Here is a 20213-nt window from a genome sequence, read left to right as displayed (position 1 = left end):
ACAGAAATATGGGAGGAGACCCAGGAGGACCCCACCGATGACACAGAAATATGGGAGGAGACCCAGGAGGACCCCACCACTGACAGAAATATGGGAGGAGACCCGGGAGGACCCCACCGCTGACACAGAAATATGGGAGGAGACCCAGGAGGACCCCACCACTGACAGAAATATGGGAGGAGACCCAGGAGGACCCCACCACTGACAGAAATATGGGAGGAGACCCAGGAGGACCCCACCGCTGACACAGAAATATGGGAGGAGACCCAGGAGGACCCCACCGCTGACACAGAAATATGGGAGGAGACCCAGGAGGACCCCACCGCTGACACAGAAATATGGGAGGAGACCCAGGAGGACCCCACCGATGACACAGAAATATGGGAGGAGACCCAGGAGGACCCCACCACTGACAGAAATATGGGAGGAGACCCAGGAGGACCCACTGATGACGCAGAAATATGGGAGGAGACCCAGGAGGACCCCACCGATGACACAGAAATATAGGAGGAGACCCAGGAGGACCCCACCACTGACAGAAATATGGTGGGAGACCCAGGAGGACCCCACTGCTGACACAGAAATATGGGAGGAGACCCAGGAGGACCCCACCGCTGACACAGAAATATGGTGGGAGACCCAGGAGGACCCCACTGCTGACACAGAAATATGGGAGGAGACCCAGGAGGACCCCACCGATGACACAGAAATATGGGGGGAGACCCAGGAGGACCCCACCGCTGACACAGAAATATGGGGGGAGACCCAGGAGGACCCCACCGCTGACACAGAAATATGGGGGGAGACCCAGGAGGACCCCACCGCTGACAGAAATATGGGAGGAGACCCAGGAGGACCCCACTGCTGACAGAAATATGGTGGGAGACCCAGGAGGACCCCACTGCTGACACAGAAATATGGGGGGAGACCCAGGAGGACCCCACCGCTGACACAAATATGGGAGGAGACCCAGGAGGACCCCACTGTGGAGAGATCTCAGACCAGCAGTCGGGGGAAAGGAACCCTTCCAATCTGAGGGGCCCGGAGCAGTCGGGGGAAAGGAACCCTTCCAATCTGAGGGGCCCGGAGCAGTCGGGGGAAAGGAACCCTTCCAATCTGAGGGGCCCGGAGCAGTCGGGGGAAAGGAACCCTTCCAATCTGAGGGGCCCGGAGCAGTCGGGGGAAAGGAACCCTTCCAATCTGAGGGGCCCGGAGCAGTCGGGGGAAAGGAACCCTTCCAATCTGAGGGGCCCGGAGCAGTCGGGGGAAAGGAACCCTTCCAATCTGAGGGGCCCGGAGCAGTCGGGGGAAAGGAACCCTTCCAATCTGAGGGGCCCGGAGCAGTCGGGGGAAAGGAACCCTTCCAATCTGAGGGGCCCGGAGCAGTCGGGGGAAAGGAACCCTTCCAATCTGAGGGGCCCGGAGCAGTCGGGGGAAAGGAACCCTTCCAATCTGAGGGGCCCGGAGCAGTCGGGGAAAGGAACCCTTCCAATCTGAGGGGCCCGGAGCAGTCGGGGGAAAGGAACCCTTCCAATCTGAGGGGCCCGGAGCAGTCGGGGGAAAGGAACCCTTCCAATCTGAAGGGCCCGGAGCAGTCGGGGGAAAGGAACCCTTCCAATCTGAGGGGCCCGGAGCAGTCGGGGGAAAGGAACCCTTCCAATCTGAGGGGCCCGGAGCAGTCGGGGGAAAGGAACCCTTCCAATCTGAGGGGCCCGGAGCAGTTGGAGGAAGAAGAACGATCCACAATTCCAGGAGAGAGGTGGAAGGAACTCATTGATGGTTCCAGGAAGTCAGGGATTCCTCCATGGAGGGTGCCAATAATTCTGTCCATGTTGGGGTCCTGCGGGGGATGGGTCACATTTGGCTCTTTGTGTCACCAATACAGGAAGTGATCAGGAGATGCTGAACGTTGGTCATGGCATGGATGTTGTGATTGAAGTGGGGCGTGTCTGACGGGGGGAGGGGCAGGATTCCTGGCCAGGACTGTATGAGGAGACAACCGACCCATCTCACCTCTGGTCACATGATCCCTGGTGATGGCTCCTCCCACATCGATCACAGTGCTGGACCATGAAATGCCAGAGGAGACCTGAAACAACACTGAGAGTCAGTGCCTGCCAAGTGTGACCCGGGGAGCTATGCAGAGTGTCAGTGTAGGTCAGTGCGGTGTCAGTGTATATATCAGTGCGGTGTCAGTGTATAGCAGTGCGGTGTCAGTGTATAGCAGTGCGGTGTCAGTGTATAGCAGTGCGGTGTCAGTGTATAGCAGTGCGGTGTCAGTGTATATATCAGTGTATAGCAGTGCGGTGTCAGTGTATATATCAGTGTATATATCAGTGTATAGCAGTGCGGTGTCAGTGTATATATCAGTGTATAGCAGTGCGGTGTCAGTGTATATATCAGTGTATATATCAGTGCGGTGTCAGTGTATATATCAGTGCGGTGTCAGTGTATATATCAGTGTATATATCAGTGCGGTGTCAGTGTATATCAGTATGGTGTCAGTGTATATATCAGTGTATATATCAGTGCAATGTCAGTGTATATCAGTGTATATCAGTGCGGTGTCAGTGTATATATCAGTGTATATCAGTGCGGTGTCAGTGTATATATCAGTGTATATCAGTGCGGTGTCAGTGTATATATCAGTGCGGTATCAGTGTATAGCAGTGCGGTGTCAGTGTATATATCAGTGTATATATCAGTGCGGTGTCAGTATGGTGTCAGTGTATATATCAGTGTGTATATCAGTGCGGTGTCAGTGTATATATCAGTGCGGTGTCAGTGTATAGCAGTGCGGTGTCAGTGTATATCAGTATGGTGTCAGTGTATATATCAGTGTATATCAGTGCGGTATCAGTGTATATCAGTATGGTGTCAGTGTATATATCAGTGTATATATCAGTGCGGTGTCAGTGTATATCAGTATGGTGTCAGTGTATATATCAGTGTATATCAGTGCGGTGTCAGTGTATATATCAGTGTATATCAGTATGGTGTCAGTGTATATCAGTGTATATCAGTGCGGTGTCAGTATGGTGTCAGTGTATATATCAGTGTATATATCAGTGCGGTGTCAGTGTATAGCAGTGCGGTGTCAGTGTATAGCAGTGCGGTGTCAGTGTATATATCAGTGTATATCAGTGCAGTGTCAGTGTATATATCAGTGTATATCAGTGCGGTGTCAGTGTATATATCAGTGTATATCAGTGCGGTGTCAGTGTATATCAGTGTATATCAGTGCGGTGTCAGTATGGTGTCAGTGTATATATCAGTGTATATATCAGTGCGGTGTCAGTGTATAGCAGTGCGGTGTCAGTGTATATAGCAGTGTATATCAGTGCGGTGTCAGTGTATATATCAGTGTATATCAGTGCGGTGTCAGTGTATATATCAGTGTATATCAGTGCGGTGTCAGTATGGTGTCAGTGTATATATCAGTGTATATATCAGTGCGGTGTCAGTGTATAGCAGTGCGGTGTCAGTGTATATATCAGTGTATATCAGTATGGTGTCCGTGTATATATCAGTGTATATCAGTGCGGTGTCAGTGTGGTGTCAGTGTATATCAGTGCGGTGTCAGTGTATATCAGTGTATATATCAGTGCGGTGTCAGTGTGGTGTCAGTGTATATCAGTGCGGTGTCAGTGTATATATCAGTGTATATCAGTGTGGTGTCAGTGTATATATCAGTGCGGTGTCAGTGTATATATCAGTGCGGTGTCAGTGTATATATCAGTGCGGTGTCAGTGTATATATCAGTGCGGTGTCAGTGTATATATCAGTGCGGTGTCAGTGTATATCAGTGCGGTGTCAGTGTGTATATCAGTGCGGTGTCAGTGTATATATCAGTGCGGTGTCAGTGTATATATCAGTGCGGTGTCAGTGTATATCAGTGCGGTGTCAGTGTATATATCAGTATGGTATCAGTGTATATATCAGTGCGGTGTCAGTGTGGTGTCGGTGTATATCAGTGCGGTGTCAGTGTATATCAGTGTGGTGTCAGTGTATATCAGTATATATCAGTGCGGTGTCAGTGTATATATCAGTGCGGTGTCAGTGTATATATCAGTGCGGTGTCAGTGTATATCAGTGCGGTGTCAGTGTGTATATCAGTGCGGTGTCAGTGTATATCAGTGCGGTGTCAGTGTATATATCAGTGCGGTGTCAGTGTATATATCAGTGCGGTGTCAGTGTATATCAGTGCGGTGTCAGTGTATATATCAGTATGGTATCAGTGTATATATCAGTGCGGTGTCAGTGTATATCAGTGCGGTGTCAGTGTGGTGTCGGTGTATATCAGTGCGGTGTCAGTGTATATATCAGTGCGGTGTCAGTGTATATATCAGTGCGGTGTCAGTGTATATATCAGTGCGGTGTCAGTGTATATATCAGTGCGGTGTCAGTGTATATATCAGTGCGGTGTCAGTGTATATATCAGTGCGGTGTCAGTGTATATATCAGTGTATATATCAGTGCGGTGTCAGTGTATATATCAGTGCGGTGTCAGTGTATATCAGTGCGGTGTCAGTGTATATCAGTGCGGTGTCAGTGTATATCAGTGTGGTGTCAGTGTATATATCAGTGCGGTGTCAGTATGGTGTCAGTGTATATATCAGTATGGTGTCAGTGTATATATCAGTGCGGTGTCAGTGTATATATCAGTGCGGTGTCAGTGTATATATCAGTGCGGTGTCAGTGTATATAGCAGTGCGGTGTCAGTGTATATATCAGTGCGGTGTCAGTGTGGTGTCAGTGTATATATCAGTGCGGTGTCAGTGTATATCAGTGCGGTGTCAGTGTATATCAGTGCGGTGTCAGTGTATATCAGTGCGGTGTCAGTGTGGTGTCAGTGTATATATCAGTGCGGTGTCAGTGTATATCAGTGCGGTGTCAGTGTATATATCAGTGCGGTGTCAGTGTATATCAGTGCGGTGTCAGTGTATATATCAGTGCGGTGTCAGTGTATATCAGTGCGGTGTCAGTCTATATATCAGTGCGGTGTCAGTCTATATATCAGTGCGGTGTCAGTGTATATCAGTGCGGTGTCAGTGTATATATCAGTGCGGTGTCAGTGTATATAGCAGTGCGGTGTCAGTGTATAGCAGTGGCGGTGTCAGTGTATAGCAGTGCGGTGTCAGTGTATAGCAGTGCGGTGTCAGTGTATATATCAGTGTATATATCAGTGCGGTGTCAGTGTATATATCAGTGCGGTGTCAGTGTATAGCAGTGCGGTGTCAGTGTATAGCAGTGCGGTGTCAGTGTATATAGCAGTGTATATCAGTGCGGTGTCAGTGTATATATCAGTGTATATCAGTGCGGTGTCAGTGTATATATCAGTGTATATCAGTGCGGTGTCAGTATGGTGTCAGTGTATATATCAGTGTATATATCAGTGCGGTGTCAGTGTATAGCAGTGCGGTGTCAGTGTATATCAGTGCGGTGTCAGTGTATATATCAGTGTATATATCAGTGCGGTGTCAGTGTATAGCAGTGCGGTGTCAGTGTATATCAGTGCGGTGTCAGTGTATATCAGTGTATATCAGTGCGGTGTCAGTGTATATCAGTGTATATCAGTGCGGTGTCAGTGTGGTGTCAGTGTATATCAGTGCGGTGTCAGTGTATATCAGTGTATATATCAGTGCGGTGTCAGTGTGGTGTCAGTGTATATCAGTGCGGTGTCAGTGTATATATCAGTGTATATCAGTGTGGTGTCAGTGTATATATCAGTGCGGTGTCAGTGTATATATCAGTGCGGTGTCAGTGTATATATCAGTGCGGTGTCAGTGTATATATCAGTATGGTGTCAGTGTATATCAGTGCGGTGTCAGTGTGTATATCAGTGCGGTGTCGGTGTATATATCAGTGCGGTGTCAGTGTATATATCAGTGCGGTGTCAGTGTATATATCAGTGCGGTGTCAGTGTATATATCAGTGCGGTGTCAGTGTATATATCAGTGCGGTGTCAGTGTATATCAGTGCGGTGTCAGTGTGGTGTCGGTGAATATCAGTGCGGTGTCAGTGTATATCAGTGCGGTGTCAGTGTATATATCAGTGCGGTGTCAGTGTATATATCAGTATGGTGTCAGTGTATATCAGTGCGGTGTCAGTGTGGTGTCGGTGTATATCAGTGCGGTGTCAGTGTATATCAGTGCGGTGTCAGTGTATATATCAGTGCGGTGTCAGTGTATATATCAGTGCGGTGTCAGTGTATATATCAGTGCGGTGTCAGTGTATATATCAGTGCGGTGTCAGTGTATATATCAGTGTATATATCAGTGCGGTGTCAGTGTATATATCAGTGCGGTGTCAGTGTATATCAGTGCGGTGTCAGTGTATATCAGTGTGGTGTCAGTGTATATATCAGTGCGGTGTCAGTATGGTGTCAGTGTATATATCAGTGCGGTGTCAGTGTATATATCAGTGCGGTGTCAGTGTATATATCAGTGCGGTGTCAGTGTATATATCAGTGCGGTGTCAGTGTATATATCAGTGTATATATCAGTGCGGTGTCAGTGTATATATCAGTGCGGTGTCAGTGTATATATCAGTGCGGTGTCAGTGTATATATCAGTGCGGTGTCAGTGTATATAGCAGTGCGGTGTCAGTGTATATATCAGTGCGGTGTCAGTGTGGTGTCAGTGTGTATATCAGTGCGGTGTCAGTGTATATCAGTGCGGTGTCAGTGTATATCAGTGCGGTGTCAGTGTGGTGTCAGTGTATATATCAGTGCGGTGTCAGTGTATATCAGTGCGGTGTCAGTGTATATCAGTGCGGTGTCAGTGTATATATCAGTGCGGTGTCAGTGTATATCAGTGCGGTGTCAGTGTATATCAGTGCGGTGTCAGTGTGGTGTCAGTGTATATATCAGTGCGGTGTCAGTGTATATCAGTGCGGTGTCAGTGTATATATCAGTGCGGTGTCAGTGTATATCAGTGCGGTGTCAGTCTATATATCAGTGCGGTGTCAGTCTATATATCAGTGTATAGCAGTGCGGTGTCAGTGTATATAGCAGTGCGGTGTCAGTGTATAGCAGTGCGGTGTCAGTGTATAGCAGTGCGGTGTCAGTGTATAGCAGTGCGGTGTCAGTGTATATATCAGTGTATATATCAGTGCGGTGTCAGTGTATATATCAGTGCGGTGTCAGTGTATAGCAGTGCGGTGTCAGTGTATATCAGTGCGGTGTCAGTATGGTGTCAGTGTATATATCAGTGTATATATCAGTGCGGTGTCAGTGTATATCAGTGTATATCAGTGCGGTGTCAGTGTATATCAGTGCGGTGTCAGTGTATATCAGTGCGGTGTCAGTGTATATCAGTGTATATATCAGTGCGGTGTCAGTGTGGTGTCAGTGTATATCAGTGCGGTGTCAGTGTATATATCAGTGTATATCAGTGTGGTGTCAGTGTATATATCAGTGCGGTGTCAGTGTATATATCAGTGCGGTGTCAGTGTATATATCAGTGCGGTGTCAGTGTATATATCAGTGCGGTGTCAGTGTGTATATCAGTATGGTGTCAGTGTATATCAGTGCGGTGTCAGTGTGTATATCAGTGCGGTGTCAGTGTATATCAGTGCGGTGTCAGTGTATATCAGTGCGGTGTCAGTGTGGTGTCGGTGAATATCAGTGCGGTGTCAGTGTATATCAGTATATATCAGTGCGGTGTCAGTGTATATATCAGTGCGGTGTCAGTGTATATATCAGTATGGTGTCAGTGTATATCAGTGCGGTGTCAGTGTATATCAGTGCGGTGTCAGTGTATATATCAGTGTGGTGTCAGTGTGTATATCAGTATGGTGTCAGTGTATATCAGTGCGGTGTCAGTGTGTATATCAGTGCGGTGTCAGTGTATATCAGTGCGGTGTCAGTGTATATCAGTGCGGTGTCAGTGTGGTGTCGGTGAATATCAGTGCGGTGTCAGTGTATATCAGTATATATCAGTGCGGTGTCAGTGTATATATCAGTGCGGTGTCAGTGTATATCAGTGCGGTGTCAGTGTATATAGCAGTGCGGTGTCAGTGTATATAGCAGTGCGGTGTCAGTGTATAGCAGTGCGGTGTCAGTGTATAGCAGTGCGGTGTCAGTGTATATATCAGTGTATATATCAGTGCGGTGTCAGTGTATATATCAGTGCGGTGTCAGTGTATAGCAGTGCGGTGTCAGTGTATAGCAGTGCGGTGTCAGTGTATATAGCAGTGTATATCAGTGCGGTGTCAGTGTATATATCAGTGTATATCAGTGCGGTGTCAGTGTATATATCAGTGTATATCAGTGCGGTGTCAGTATGGTGTCAGTGTATATATCAGTGTATATATCAGTGCGGTGTCAGTGTATAGCAGTGCGGTGTCAGTGTATATCAGTGCGGTGTCAGTGTATATCAGTGTATATCAGTGCGGTGTCAGTGTATATCAGTGTATATCAGTGCGGTGTCAGTGTGGTGTCAGTGTATATCAGTGCGGTGTCAGTGTATATCAGTGTATATATCAGTGCGGTGTCAGTGTGGTGTCAGTGTATATCAGTGCGGTGTCAGTGTATATATCAGTGTATATCAGTGTGGTGTCAGTGTATATATCAGTGCGGTGTCAGTGTATATATCAGTGCGGTGTCAGTGTATATATCAGTGCGGTGTCAGTGTATATATCAGTGCGGTGTCAGTGTATATATCAGTGCGGTGTCAGTGTATATATCAGTGCGGTGTCAGTGTGTATATCAGTATGGTGTCAGTGTATATCAGTGCGGTGTCAGTGTGTATATCAGTGCGGTGTCAGTGTGTATATCAGTATGGTGTCAGTGTATATCAGTGCGGTGTCAGTGTATATCAGTGCGGTGTCAGTGTATATCAGTGCGGTGTCGGTGAATATCAGTGCGGTGTCAGTGTATATCAGTATATATCAGTGCGGTGTCAGTGTATATATCAGTGCGGTGTCAGTGTATATATCAGTATGGTGTCAGTGTATATCAGTGCGGTGTCAGTGTATATCAGTGCGGTGTCAGTGTATATATCAGTGCGGTGTCAGTGTATATATCAGTGCGGTGTCAGTGTATATATCAGTGCGGTGTCAGTGTATATATCAGTGTATATATCAGTGCGGTGTCAGTGTATATATCAGTGCGGTGTCAGTGTATATCAGTGCGGTGTCAGTGTATATCAGTGTGGTGTCAGTGTATATATCAGTGCGGTGTCAGTATGGTGTCAGTGTATATATCAGTATGGTGTCAGTGTATATATCAGTGCGGTGTCAGTGTATATATCAGTATGGTGTCAGTGTATATATCAGTGCGGTGTCAGTGTATATATCAGTGCGGTGTCAGTGTATATATCAGTGTATATATCAGTGCGGTGTCAGTGTATATATCAGTGCGGTGTCAGTGTATATATCAGTGTATATATCAGTGCGGTGTCAGTGTATATATCAGTGTATATATCAGTGCGGTGTCAGTGTATATATCAGTATGGTGTCAGTGTATATATCAGTGCGGTGTCAGTGTATATATCAGTGCGGTGTCAGTGTATATATCAGTGCGGTGTCAGTGTATATATCAGTGTATATAGCAGTGCGGTGTCAGTGTATATAGCAGTGCGGTGTCAGTGTATATATCAGTGCGGTGTCAGTGTGGTGTCAGTGTGTATATCAGTGCGGTGTCAGTGTATATCAGTGCGGTGTCAGTGTATATCAGTGCGGTGTCAGTGTGGTGTCAGTGTATATATCAGTGCGGTGTCAGTGTATATCAGTGCGGTGTCAGTGTATATCAGTGCGGTGTCAGTGTGGTGTCAGTGTATATATCAGTGCGGTGTCAGTGTATATCAGTGCGGTGTCAGTGTATATCAGTGCGGTGTCAGTGTATATCAGTGCGGTGTCAGTGTGGTGTCAGTGTATATATCAGTGCGGTGTCAGTGTATATCAGTGCGGTGTCAGTGTATATATCAGTGCGGTGTCAGTGTATATCAGTGCGGTGTCAGTCTATATATCAGTGCGGTGTCAGTCTATATATCAGTGTATAGCAGTGCGGTGTCAGTGTATAGCAGTGCGGTGTCAGTGTATAGCAGTGCGGTGTCAGTGTATATATCAGTGTATAGCAGTGCGGTGTCAGTGTATAGCAGTGCGGTGTCAGTGTATATATCAGTGTATATATCAGTGCGGTGTCAGTGTATATATCAGTGTATATATCAGTGCGGTGTCAGTGTATATATCAGTGCGGTGTCAGTGTATATATCAGTGCGGTGTCAGTGTATATATCAGTGCGGTATCAGTGTATAGCAGTGCGGTGTCAGTGTATATATCAGTGTATATCAGTGCGGTGTCAGTATGGTGTCAGTGTATATATCAGTGTATATCAGTGCGGTGTCAGTATGGTGTCAGTGTATATATCAGTGTATATATCAGTGCGGTGTCAGTGTATAGCAGTACGGTGTCAGTGTATATCAGTGCGGTGTCAGTGTGGTGTCAGTGTATATATCAGTGCGGTGTCAGTGTATATCAGTGCGGTGTCAGTGTATATATCAGTGCGGTGTCAGTGTATATCAGTGCGGTGTCAGTCTATATATCAGTGCGGTGTCAGTCTATATATCAGTGTATAGCAGTGCGGTGTCAGTGTATATAGCAGTGCGGTGTCAGTGTATAGCAGTGCGGTGTCAGTGTATAGCAGTGCGGTGTCAGTGTATAGCAGTGCGGTGTCAGTGTATATATCAGTGTATATATCAGTGCGGTGTCAGTGTATATATCAGTGCGGTGTCAGTCTATATATCAGTGCGGTGTCAGTCTATATATCAGTGTATAGCAGTGCGGTGTCAGTGTATAGCAGTGCGGTGTCAGTGTATAGCAGTGCGGTGTCAGTGTATATATCAGTGTATAGCAGTGCGGTGTCAGTGTATAGCAGTGCGGTGTCAGTGTATATATCAGTGTATATATCAGTGCGGTGTCAGTGTATATATCAGTGTATATATCAGTGCGGTGTCAGTGTATATATCAGTGCGGTGTCAGTGTATATATCAGTGCGGTGTCAGTGTATATATCAGTGCGGTATCAGTGTATAGCAGTGCGGTGTCAGTGTATATATCAGTGTATATCAGTGCGGTGTCAGTATGGTGTCAGTGTATATATCAGTGTATATCAGTGCGGTGTCAGTATGGTGTCAGTGTATATATCAGTGTATATATCAGTGCGGTGTCAGTGTATAGCAGTACGGTGTCAGTGTATATCAGTGCGGTGTCAGTGTGGTGTCAGTGTATATATCAGTGCGGTGTCAGTGTATATCAGTGCGGTGTCAGTGTATATATCAGTGCGGTGTCAGTGTATATCAGTGCGGTGTCAGTCTATATATCAGTGCGGTGTCAGTCTATATATCAGTGTATAGCAGTGCGGTGTCAGTGTATATAGCAGTGCGGTGTCAGTGTATAGCAGTGCGGTGTCAGTGTATAGCAGTGCGGTGTCAGTGTATAGCAGTGCGGTGTCAGTGTATATATCAGTGTATATATCAGTGCGGTGTCAGTGTATATATCAGTGCGGTGTCAGTGTATAGCAGTGCGGTGTCAGTGTATATCAGTGCGGTGTCAGTATGGTGTCAGTGTATATATCAGTGTATATATCAGTGCGGTGTCAGTGTATATCAGTGTATATCAGTGCGGTGTCAGTGTATATCAGTGCGGTGTCAGTGTATATCAGTGCGGTGTCAGTGTATATCAGTGTATATATCAGTGCGGTGTCAGTGTGGTGTCAGTGTATATCAGTGCGGTGTCAGTGTATATATCAGTGTATATCAGTGTGGTGTCAGTGTATATATCAGTGCGGTGTCAGTGTATATATCAGTGCGGTGTCAGTGTATATATCAGTGCGGTGTCAGTGTATATATCAGTGCGGTGTCAGTGTGTATATCAGTATGGTGTCAGTGTATATCAGTGCGGTGTCAGTGTGTATATCAGTGCGGTGTCAGTGTATATCAGTGCGGTGTCAGTGTATATCAGTGCGGTGTCAGTGTGGTGTCGGTGAATATCAGTGCGGTGTCAGTGTATATCAGTATATATCAGTGCGGTGTCAGTGTATATATCAGTGCGGTGTCAGTGTATATATCAGTATGGTGTCAGTGTATATCAGTGCGGTGTCAGTGTATATCAGTGCGGTGTCAGTGTATATATCAGTGTGGTGTCAGTGTGTATATCAGTATGGTGTCAGTGTATATCAGTGCGGTGTCAGTGTGTATATCAGTGCGGTGTCAGTGTATATCAGTGCGGTGTCAGTGTATATCAGTGCGGTGTCAGTGTGGTGTCGGTGAATATCAGTGCGGTGTCAGTGTATATCAGTATATATCAGTGCGGTGTCAGTGTATATATCAGTGCGGTGTCAGTGTATATCAGTGCGGTGTCAGTGTATATAGCAGTGCGGTGTCAGTGTATATAGCAGTGCGGTGTCAGTGTATAGCAGTGCGGTGTCAGTGTATAGCAGTGCGGTGTCAGTGTATATATCAGTGTATATATCAGTGCGGTGTCAGTGTATATATCAGTGCGGTGTCAGTGTATAGCAGTGCGGTGTCAGTGTATAGCAGTGCGGTGTCAGTGTATATAGCAGTGTATATCAGTGCGGTGTCAGTGTATATATCAGTGTATATCAGTGCGGTGTCAGTGTATATATCAGTGTATATCAGTGCGGTGTCAGTATGGTGTCAGTGTATATATCAGTGTATATATCAGTGCGGTGTCAGTGTATAGCAGTGCGGTGTCAGTGTATATCAGTGCGGTGTCAGTGTATATCAGTGTATATCAGTGCGGTGTCAGTGTATATCAGTGTATATCAGTGCGGTGTCAGTGTGGTGTCAGTGTATATCAGTGCGGTGTCAGTGTATATCAGTGTATATATCAGTGCGGTGTCAGTGTGGTGTCAGTGTATATCAGTGCGGTGTCAGTGTATATATCAGTGTATATCAGTGTGGTGTCAGTGTATATATCAGTGCGGTGTCAGTGTATATATCAGTGCGGTGTCAGTGTATATATCAGTGCGGTGTCAGTGTATATATCAGTGCGGTGTCAGTGTATATATCAGTGCGGTGTCAGTGTATATATCAGTGCGGTGTCAGTGTGTATATCAGTATGGTGTCAGTGTATATCAGTGCGGTGTCAGTGTGTATATCAGTGCGGTGTCAGTGTATATCAGTGCGGTGTCAGTGTATATCAGTGCGGTGTCGGTGAATATCAGTGCGGTGTCAGTGTATATCAGTATATATCAGTGCGGTGTCAGTGTATATATCAGTGCGGTGTCAGTGTATATATCAGTATGGTGTCAGTGTATATCAGTGCGGTGTCAGTGTATATCAGTGCGGTGTCAGTGTATATATCAGTGCGGTGTCAGTGTATATATCAGTGCGGTGTCAGTGTATATATCAGTGCGGTGTCAGTGTATATATCAGTGTATATATCAGTGCGGTGTCAGTGTATATATCAGTGCGGTGTCAGTGTATATCAGTGCGGTGTCAGTATGGTGTCAGTGTATATATCAGTATGGTGTCAGTGTATATATCAGTGCGGTGTCAGTATGGTGTCAGTGTATATATCAGTATGGTGTCAGTGTATATATCAGTGCGGTGTCAGTGTATATATCAGTATGGTGTCAGTGTATATATCAGTGCGGTGTCAGTGTATATATCAGTGCGGTGTCAGTGTATATATCAGTGTATATATCAGTGCGGTGTCAGTGTATATATCAGTGCGGTGTCAGTGTATATATCAGTGTATATATCAGTGCGGTGTCAGTGTATATATCAGTGTATATATCAGTGCGGTGTCAGTGTATATATCAGTATGGTGTCAGTGTATATATCAGTGCGGTGTCAGTGTATATATCAGTGCGGTGTCAGTGTATATATCAGTGCGGTGTCAGTGTATATATCAGTGTATATAGCAGTGCGGTGTCAGTGTATATAGCAGTGCGGTGTCAGTGTATATATCAGTGCGGTGTCAGTGTGGTGTCAGTGTGTATATCAGTGCGGTGTCAGTGTATATCAGTGCGGTGTCAGTGTATATCAGTGCGGTGTCAGTGTGGTGTCAGTGTATATATCAGTGCGGTGTCAGTGTATATCAGTGCGGTGTCAGTGTATATCAGTGCGGTGTCAGTGTGGTGTCAGTGTATATATCAGTGCGGTGTCAGTGTATATCAGTGCGGTGTCAGTGTATATCAGTGCGGTGTCAGTGTATATCAGTGCGGTGTCAGTGTGGTGTCAGTGTATATATCAGTGCGGTGTCAGTGTATATCAGTGCGGTGTCAGTGTATATATCAGTGCGGTGTCAGTGTATATCAGTGCGGTGTCAGTCTATATATCAGTGCGGTGTCAGTCTATATATCAGTGTATAGCAGTGCGGTGTCAGTGTATAGCAGTGCGGTGTCAGTGTATAGCAGTGCGGTGTCAGTGTATATATCAGTGTATAGCAGTGCGGTGTCAGTGTATAGCAGTGCGGTGTCAGTGTATATATCAGTGTATATATCAGTGCGGTGTCAGTGTATATATCAGTGTATATATCAGTGCGGTGTCAGTGTATATATCAGTGCGGTGTCAGTGTATATATCAGTGCGGTGTCAGTGTATATATCAGTGCGGTATCAGTGTATAGCAGTGCGGTGTCAGTGTATATATCAGTGTATATCAGTGCGGTGTCAGTATGGTGTCAGTGTATATATCAGTGTATATCAGTGCGGTGTCAGTATGGTGTCAGTGTATATATCAGTGTATATATCAGTGCGGTGTCAGTGTATAGCAGTACGGTGTCAGTGTATATATCAGTGCGGTATCAGTGTATAGCAGTGCGGTGTCAGTGTATATATCAGTGTATATCAGTGCGGTGTCAGTATGGTGTCAGTGTATATATCAGTGTATATCAGTGCGGTGTCAGTATGGTGTCAGTGTATATATCAGTGTATATATCAGTGTGGTGTCAGTGTATAGCAGTACGGTGTCAGTGTATATATCAGTGTATAGCAGTGCGGTGTCAGTGTATATATCAGTGTATATCAGTGCGGTGTCAGTATGGTGTCAGTGTATATATCAGTGTATATCAGTGCGGTGTCAGTATGGTGTCAGTGTATATATCAGTGTATATATCAGTGCGGTGTCAGTGTATATATCAGTGCGGTGTCAGTGTATAGCAGTGCGGTGTCAGTGTATATATCAGTGCGGTGTCAGTGTATATATCAGTGTATATCAGTGCGGTGTCAGTGTATATATCAGTGTATATCAGTGCGGTGTCAGTGTATATATCAGTGCGGTGTCAGTGTATAGCAGTGCGGTGTCAGTGTATATATCAGTGTATATCAGTGCGGTGTCAGTGTATATATCAGTGTATATATCAGTGCGGTGTCAGTGTATAGCAGTGCGGTGTCAGTGTATATAGCAGTGTATATCAGTGCGGTGTCAGTGTATATATCAGTGTATATCAGTGCGGTGTCAGTGTATATATCAGTGTATATCAGTGCGGTGTCAGTATGGTGTCAGTGTATATATCAGTGTATATATCAGTGCGGTGTCAGTGTATAGCAGTGCGGTGTCAGTGTATATATCAGTGTATATCAGTGCGGTGTCAGTTTATATATCAGTGTATATCAGTGCGGTGTCAGTGTATATATCAGTGCGGTGTCAGTGTATAGCAGTGCGGTGTCAGTGTATATATCAGTGCGGTGTCAGTGTATAGCAGTGCGGTGTCAGTGTATATATCAGTGCGGTGTCAGTGTATATATCAGTGTATATCAGTGTGGTGTCAGTGTATATCAGTATATATCAGTGCGGTGTCAGTGTATATATCAGTGCGGTGTCAGTGTATATCAGTGCGGTGTCAGTGTATATATCAGTGCGGTGTCAGTGTATATATCAGTGCGGTGTCAGTGTATATATCAGTGCGGTGTCAGTGTATATATCAGTGTGGTGTCAGTGTATATATCAGTGCGGTGTCAGTGTATATATCAGTGCGGTGTCAGTGTATAGCAGTGCGGTGTCAGTGTATATATCAGTATGGTGTCAGTGTATATATCAGTGCGGTGTCAGTGTGGTGTCGGTGTATATCAGTGCGGTGTCAGTGTATATATCAGTGCGGTGTCAGTGTGTATATCAGTGCGGTGTCAGTGTATATATCAGTGTATATCAGTATGGTGTCCGTGTATATATCAGTGCGGTGTCAGTGTATATATCAGTGCGGTGTCAGTGTATATATCAGTGCGGTGTCAGTGTGGTGTCGGTGTATATCAGTGCGGTGTCAGTGTATATATCAGTGCGGTGTCAGTGTATATATCAGTGCGGTGTCAGTGTATATATCAGTGTGGTGTCAGTGTATATATCAGTATGGTGTCAGTGTATATATCAGTGCGGTGTCAGTGTGGTGTCGGTGTATATCAGTGCGGTGTCAGTGTATATATCAGTGCGGTGTCAGTGTATATATCAGTGCGGTGTCAGTGTATGTATCAGTGCGGTGTCAGTGTGTATATATCAGTGCGGTGTCAGTATGGTGTCAGTGTGTATATCAGTGCGGTGTCAGTGTGTATATCAGTGCGGTGTCAGTGTATAGCAGCGCGGTGTCGGTCATCAGGTGTCGGTGTCGCTCAGCAGATGTCGGTGACCGCGGAGCTCACCTCATGCCGGCTCTCAGGTGTCAGTGCGGTGGGCGGGATCGGGGCATTGCTTTGAATGGAGGGGGCGGGGTCAGCAGGTTGTAGGGGGGGACTGGCGGTGATTGGATGGGAGGGGGTGTCACCTGACCCAGAAGCGGTGTGCGGTCCACGGGGCGGAAGTGGGCGTATCCCGACGTGTATGAGGAGCGGAGGATTGTGGGAGAGGGGAATTCCCGACACGAGGCGGCTGTGAGAGGCTGGAGAGAGGAGGAAAGACCGACACCGAGCTACTGACAGAGACACCGGGACAGAGGGGTGAGTGTACCGAGTGGGCTGAGGGTGCCCGGAGATGGGCGGGACCGGGGAGGGAGCTGATGGTGCCCGGAGATGGGCGGAACCATAACAACACAGCTGGGGAGAGGGGCGGAGCTCAGTACTGTCCGGTGACTCATCCCCTCCGATATCCCTACAAATCGGGGTCCCCCAATAATCCCTCCACAGCCCAAAACCGAGGGGGCGGGGCCTGTCACTGGATGCGTGTGGGAGGAGTCTGGGGTCACTACCCCCTTCCTCATTGGATGGATGATGAAGGAGCTCCACCCTGATTTGCGGGGTCTTCTCTGCTGGAGGCTGTGTACAATGATTGGAGGACGTCTGGCATCATCCAGCCCTTCCCTCCCTGCCCCTTGTCTCCCTCCCCCCCCTCCCTTGTCGTCTCCCTCCCCCCCCTCCCTTGTCGTCTCCCTCCCCCCCCTCCCTTGTCGTCTCCCTCCCCCCCCTCCCTTGTCGTCTCCCTCCCCCCCCTCCCTTGTCGTCTCCCTCCCCCCCCTCCCTTGTCGTCTCCCTCCCCCCCCTCCCTTGTCATCTCCCTCCCCCCCCCTCCCTTGTCATCTCCCCCCCCTCCCTTGTCATCTCCCCCCCCTCCCTTGTCATCTCCCCCCCCCCCCCCGGTCTCCCTTGTCATCTCCCCCCCCCCCCCCGGTCTCCCTTGTCATCTCCCCCCCCCCCCCCCGGTCTCCCTTGTCATCTCCCCCCCCCCCCCCGGTCTCCCTTGTCATCTCCCCCCCCCCCCCCCGGTCTCCCTTGTCATCTCCCCCCCCCCCCCCCGGTCTCCCTTGTCATCTCCCCCCCCCCCCCCCGGTCTCCCTTGTCATCTCCCCCCCCCCCCCCGGTCTCCCTTGTCATCTCCCCCCCCCCCCCCGGTCTCCCTTGTCATCTCCCCCCCCCCCCCGGTCTCCCTTGTCATCTCCCCCCCCCCCCCGGTCTCCCTTGTCATCTCCCCCCCCCCCCACCCGGTCTCCCTTGTCATCTCCCCCCCCCCCACCCGGTCTCCCTTGTCATCTCCCCCCCCCCCCACCCGGTCTCCCTTGTCATCTCCCCCCCCCCCACCCGGTCTCCCTTGTCATCTCCCCCCCCCCACCCGGTCTCCCTTGTCATCTCCCCCCCCCCCACCCGGTCTCCCTTGTCATCTCCCCCCCCCCACCCCGGTCTCCCTTGTCATCTCCCCCCCCCCCCGGTCTCCCTTGTCATGTCATCTCCCCCCCCCCCCGGTCTCCCTTGTCATGTCATCTCCCCCCCCCCCCGGTCTCCCTTGTCATGTCATCTCCCCCCCCCCCCGGTCTCCCTTGTCATCTCCCCCCCCCCCCCCGGTCTCCCTTGTCATCTCCCCCCCCCCCCCGGTCTCCCTTGTCATCTCTTTCCCCCCTCCCCCGGTCTCCCTTGTCATCTCTTTCCCCCCTCCCCCGGTCTCCCTTGTCATCTCTTCCCCCCCCCCCCCCCGGTCTCCCTTGTCATCTCTTTCCCCCCCCCCCCCCGGTCTCCCTTGTCATCTCTTTCCCCCCCCCCCCCGGTCTCCCTTGTCATCTCTTTCCCCCGGTCTCCCTTGTCATCTCTTTCCCCCCGGTCTCCCTTGTCATCTCTTTCCCCCGGTCTCCCTTGTCATCTCTTTCCCCCGGTCTCCCTTGTCATCTCTTTCCCCCGGTCTCCCTTGTCATCTCTTTCCCCCGGTCTCCCTTGTCATCTCTTTCCCCCGGTCTCCCTTGTCATCTCTTTCCCCCGGTCTCCCTTGTCATCTCTTTCCCCCGGTCTCCCTTGTCATCTCTTTCCCCCGGTCTCCCTTGTCATCTCTTTCCCCCGGTCTCCCTTGTCATCTCTTTCCCCCGGTCTCCCTTGTCATCTCTTTCCCCCGGTCTCCCTTGTCATCTCTTTCCCCCGGTCTCCCTTGTCATCTCTTTCCCCCCTCCCCCGGTCTCCCTTGTCATCTCTTTCCCCCCCTCCCCCGGTCTCCCTTGTCATCTCTTTCCCCCCTCCCCCGGTCTCCCTTGTCATCTCTTTCCCCCCTCCCCCGGTCTCCCTTGTCATCTCTTTCCCCCCTCCCCCGGTCTCCCTTGTCATCTCTTTCCCCCCTCCCCCGGTCTCCCTTGTCATCTCTTTCCCCCCTCCCCCGGTCTCCCTTGTCATCTCTTTCCCCCCTCCCCCGGTCTCCCTTGTCATCTCTTTCCCCCCTCCCCCGGTCTCCCTTGTCATCTCTTTCCCCCCTCCCCCGGTCTCCCTTGTCATCTCTTTCCCCCCCCGGGAAAGAGATGACAAGGGAGACCGGGGGGGGGGGGGAAGAGATGGGCGGTGCCTGCATTATGCACCCTGTGATGTCAGAGATGGGCGGTGCCTGCATTATGCACCCTGTGATGTCAGAGATGGGCGGTGCCTGCATTATGCACCCTGTGATGTCAGAGATGGGCGGTGCCTGCATTATGCACCCTGTGATGTCAGAGATGGGCGGTGCCTGCATTATGCACCATGTGATGTCAGAGATGGGCGGTGCCTGCAGATAGAAGCAATCACAGAGCTCTGATGTGGGGGGAGGGGCTCTCCTGCACCCCTTATTTCTCTGTCGTGACTGGGGGCGGGGCAGGCTCTGCGTCCGGGATCTCTTGCACACCTTCTTTCTTGGTGTCATGTGACCGCCGAGGAGGCGGGGTTTGCCGGAATCACTCCTCACTCTGCTGTCCGGTTTGTGTTTTCAAATTCCGTGTTTGTCTCGGAGCGGTGACGTACTTCCGGTTTCGGCGCGCCGCTTCCTGTTTTCAGTTCCAGCGTGGAGGTTCCGCCCCTTCAGCGCGCTCGTTTCCATGGTGATGACGTCCTTTTCACATTCCTCTTACACCGGCACCCCCCTCATCACACAATGGTACTGCCCCGACCCATTCAGGAGATAAGAGGGGGAGACACCACTGCAGAGAAGGAGGGGGAATGGGATCCTGTTCTGTGCACTGAGAGGGTCCCGAGGAAACTACAACAAAACAGATACGGGGGTCTCCTATTGCTGCTCTGCACCTAACATGACGGGTGCCCGGTCCTCCCCCCCCCCCCGTATGTCTGTATACCGGTCTCCTCCCCCCCCGTATGTCTGTATACCGGTCTCCTCCCCCCCGTATGTCTGTATACCGGTCTCCTCCCCCCCCGTATGTCTGTATACCGGTCTCCTCCCCCCCGTATGTCTGTATACCGGTCTCCTCCCCCCCCGTATGTCTGTATACCGGTCTCCTCCCCCCCGTATGTCTGTATACCGGTCTCCTCCCCCCCCCCGTATGTCTGTATACCGGTCTCCTCCCCCCCGTATGTCTGTATACCGGA

The 20213-nt window shown here is 49.1% G+C and overlaps 1 protein-coding gene across 1 annotated transcript in view; it reads right to left on the bottom strand.

The window, feature by feature from the left end:
* Window positions 1-16692, bottom strand: part of SLC16A13 (solute carrier family 16 member 13) — a 34981-nt gene extending 18289 nt beyond the window's left edge. The window contains exons 1-2 of the mRNA XM_089667215.1: window positions 16602-16692; window positions 2014-2089 (exon numbers count right to left, since the gene is read on the bottom strand). The gene's annotated coding sequence lies outside the window, so the exon portion shown is untranslated. The remainder of the gene's footprint in view (window positions 1-2013; window positions 2090-16601) is intronic.
* Between the last annotated feature and the right edge of the window lie 3521 nt (window positions 16693-20213).

This window comes from Staurois parvus, unplaced genomic scaffold (genome assembly GCF_062004578.1).
Source record: "Staurois parvus isolate SC_StPar_1 unplaced genomic scaffold, SC_StPar_1.0 ptg003102l, whole genome shotgun sequence".
NCBI classification, from domain to species: domain Eukaryota; kingdom Metazoa; phylum Chordata; class Amphibia; order Anura; family Ranidae; genus Staurois; species Staurois parvus.
This window is presented reverse-complemented; position numbering and strand designations above follow the sequence as displayed.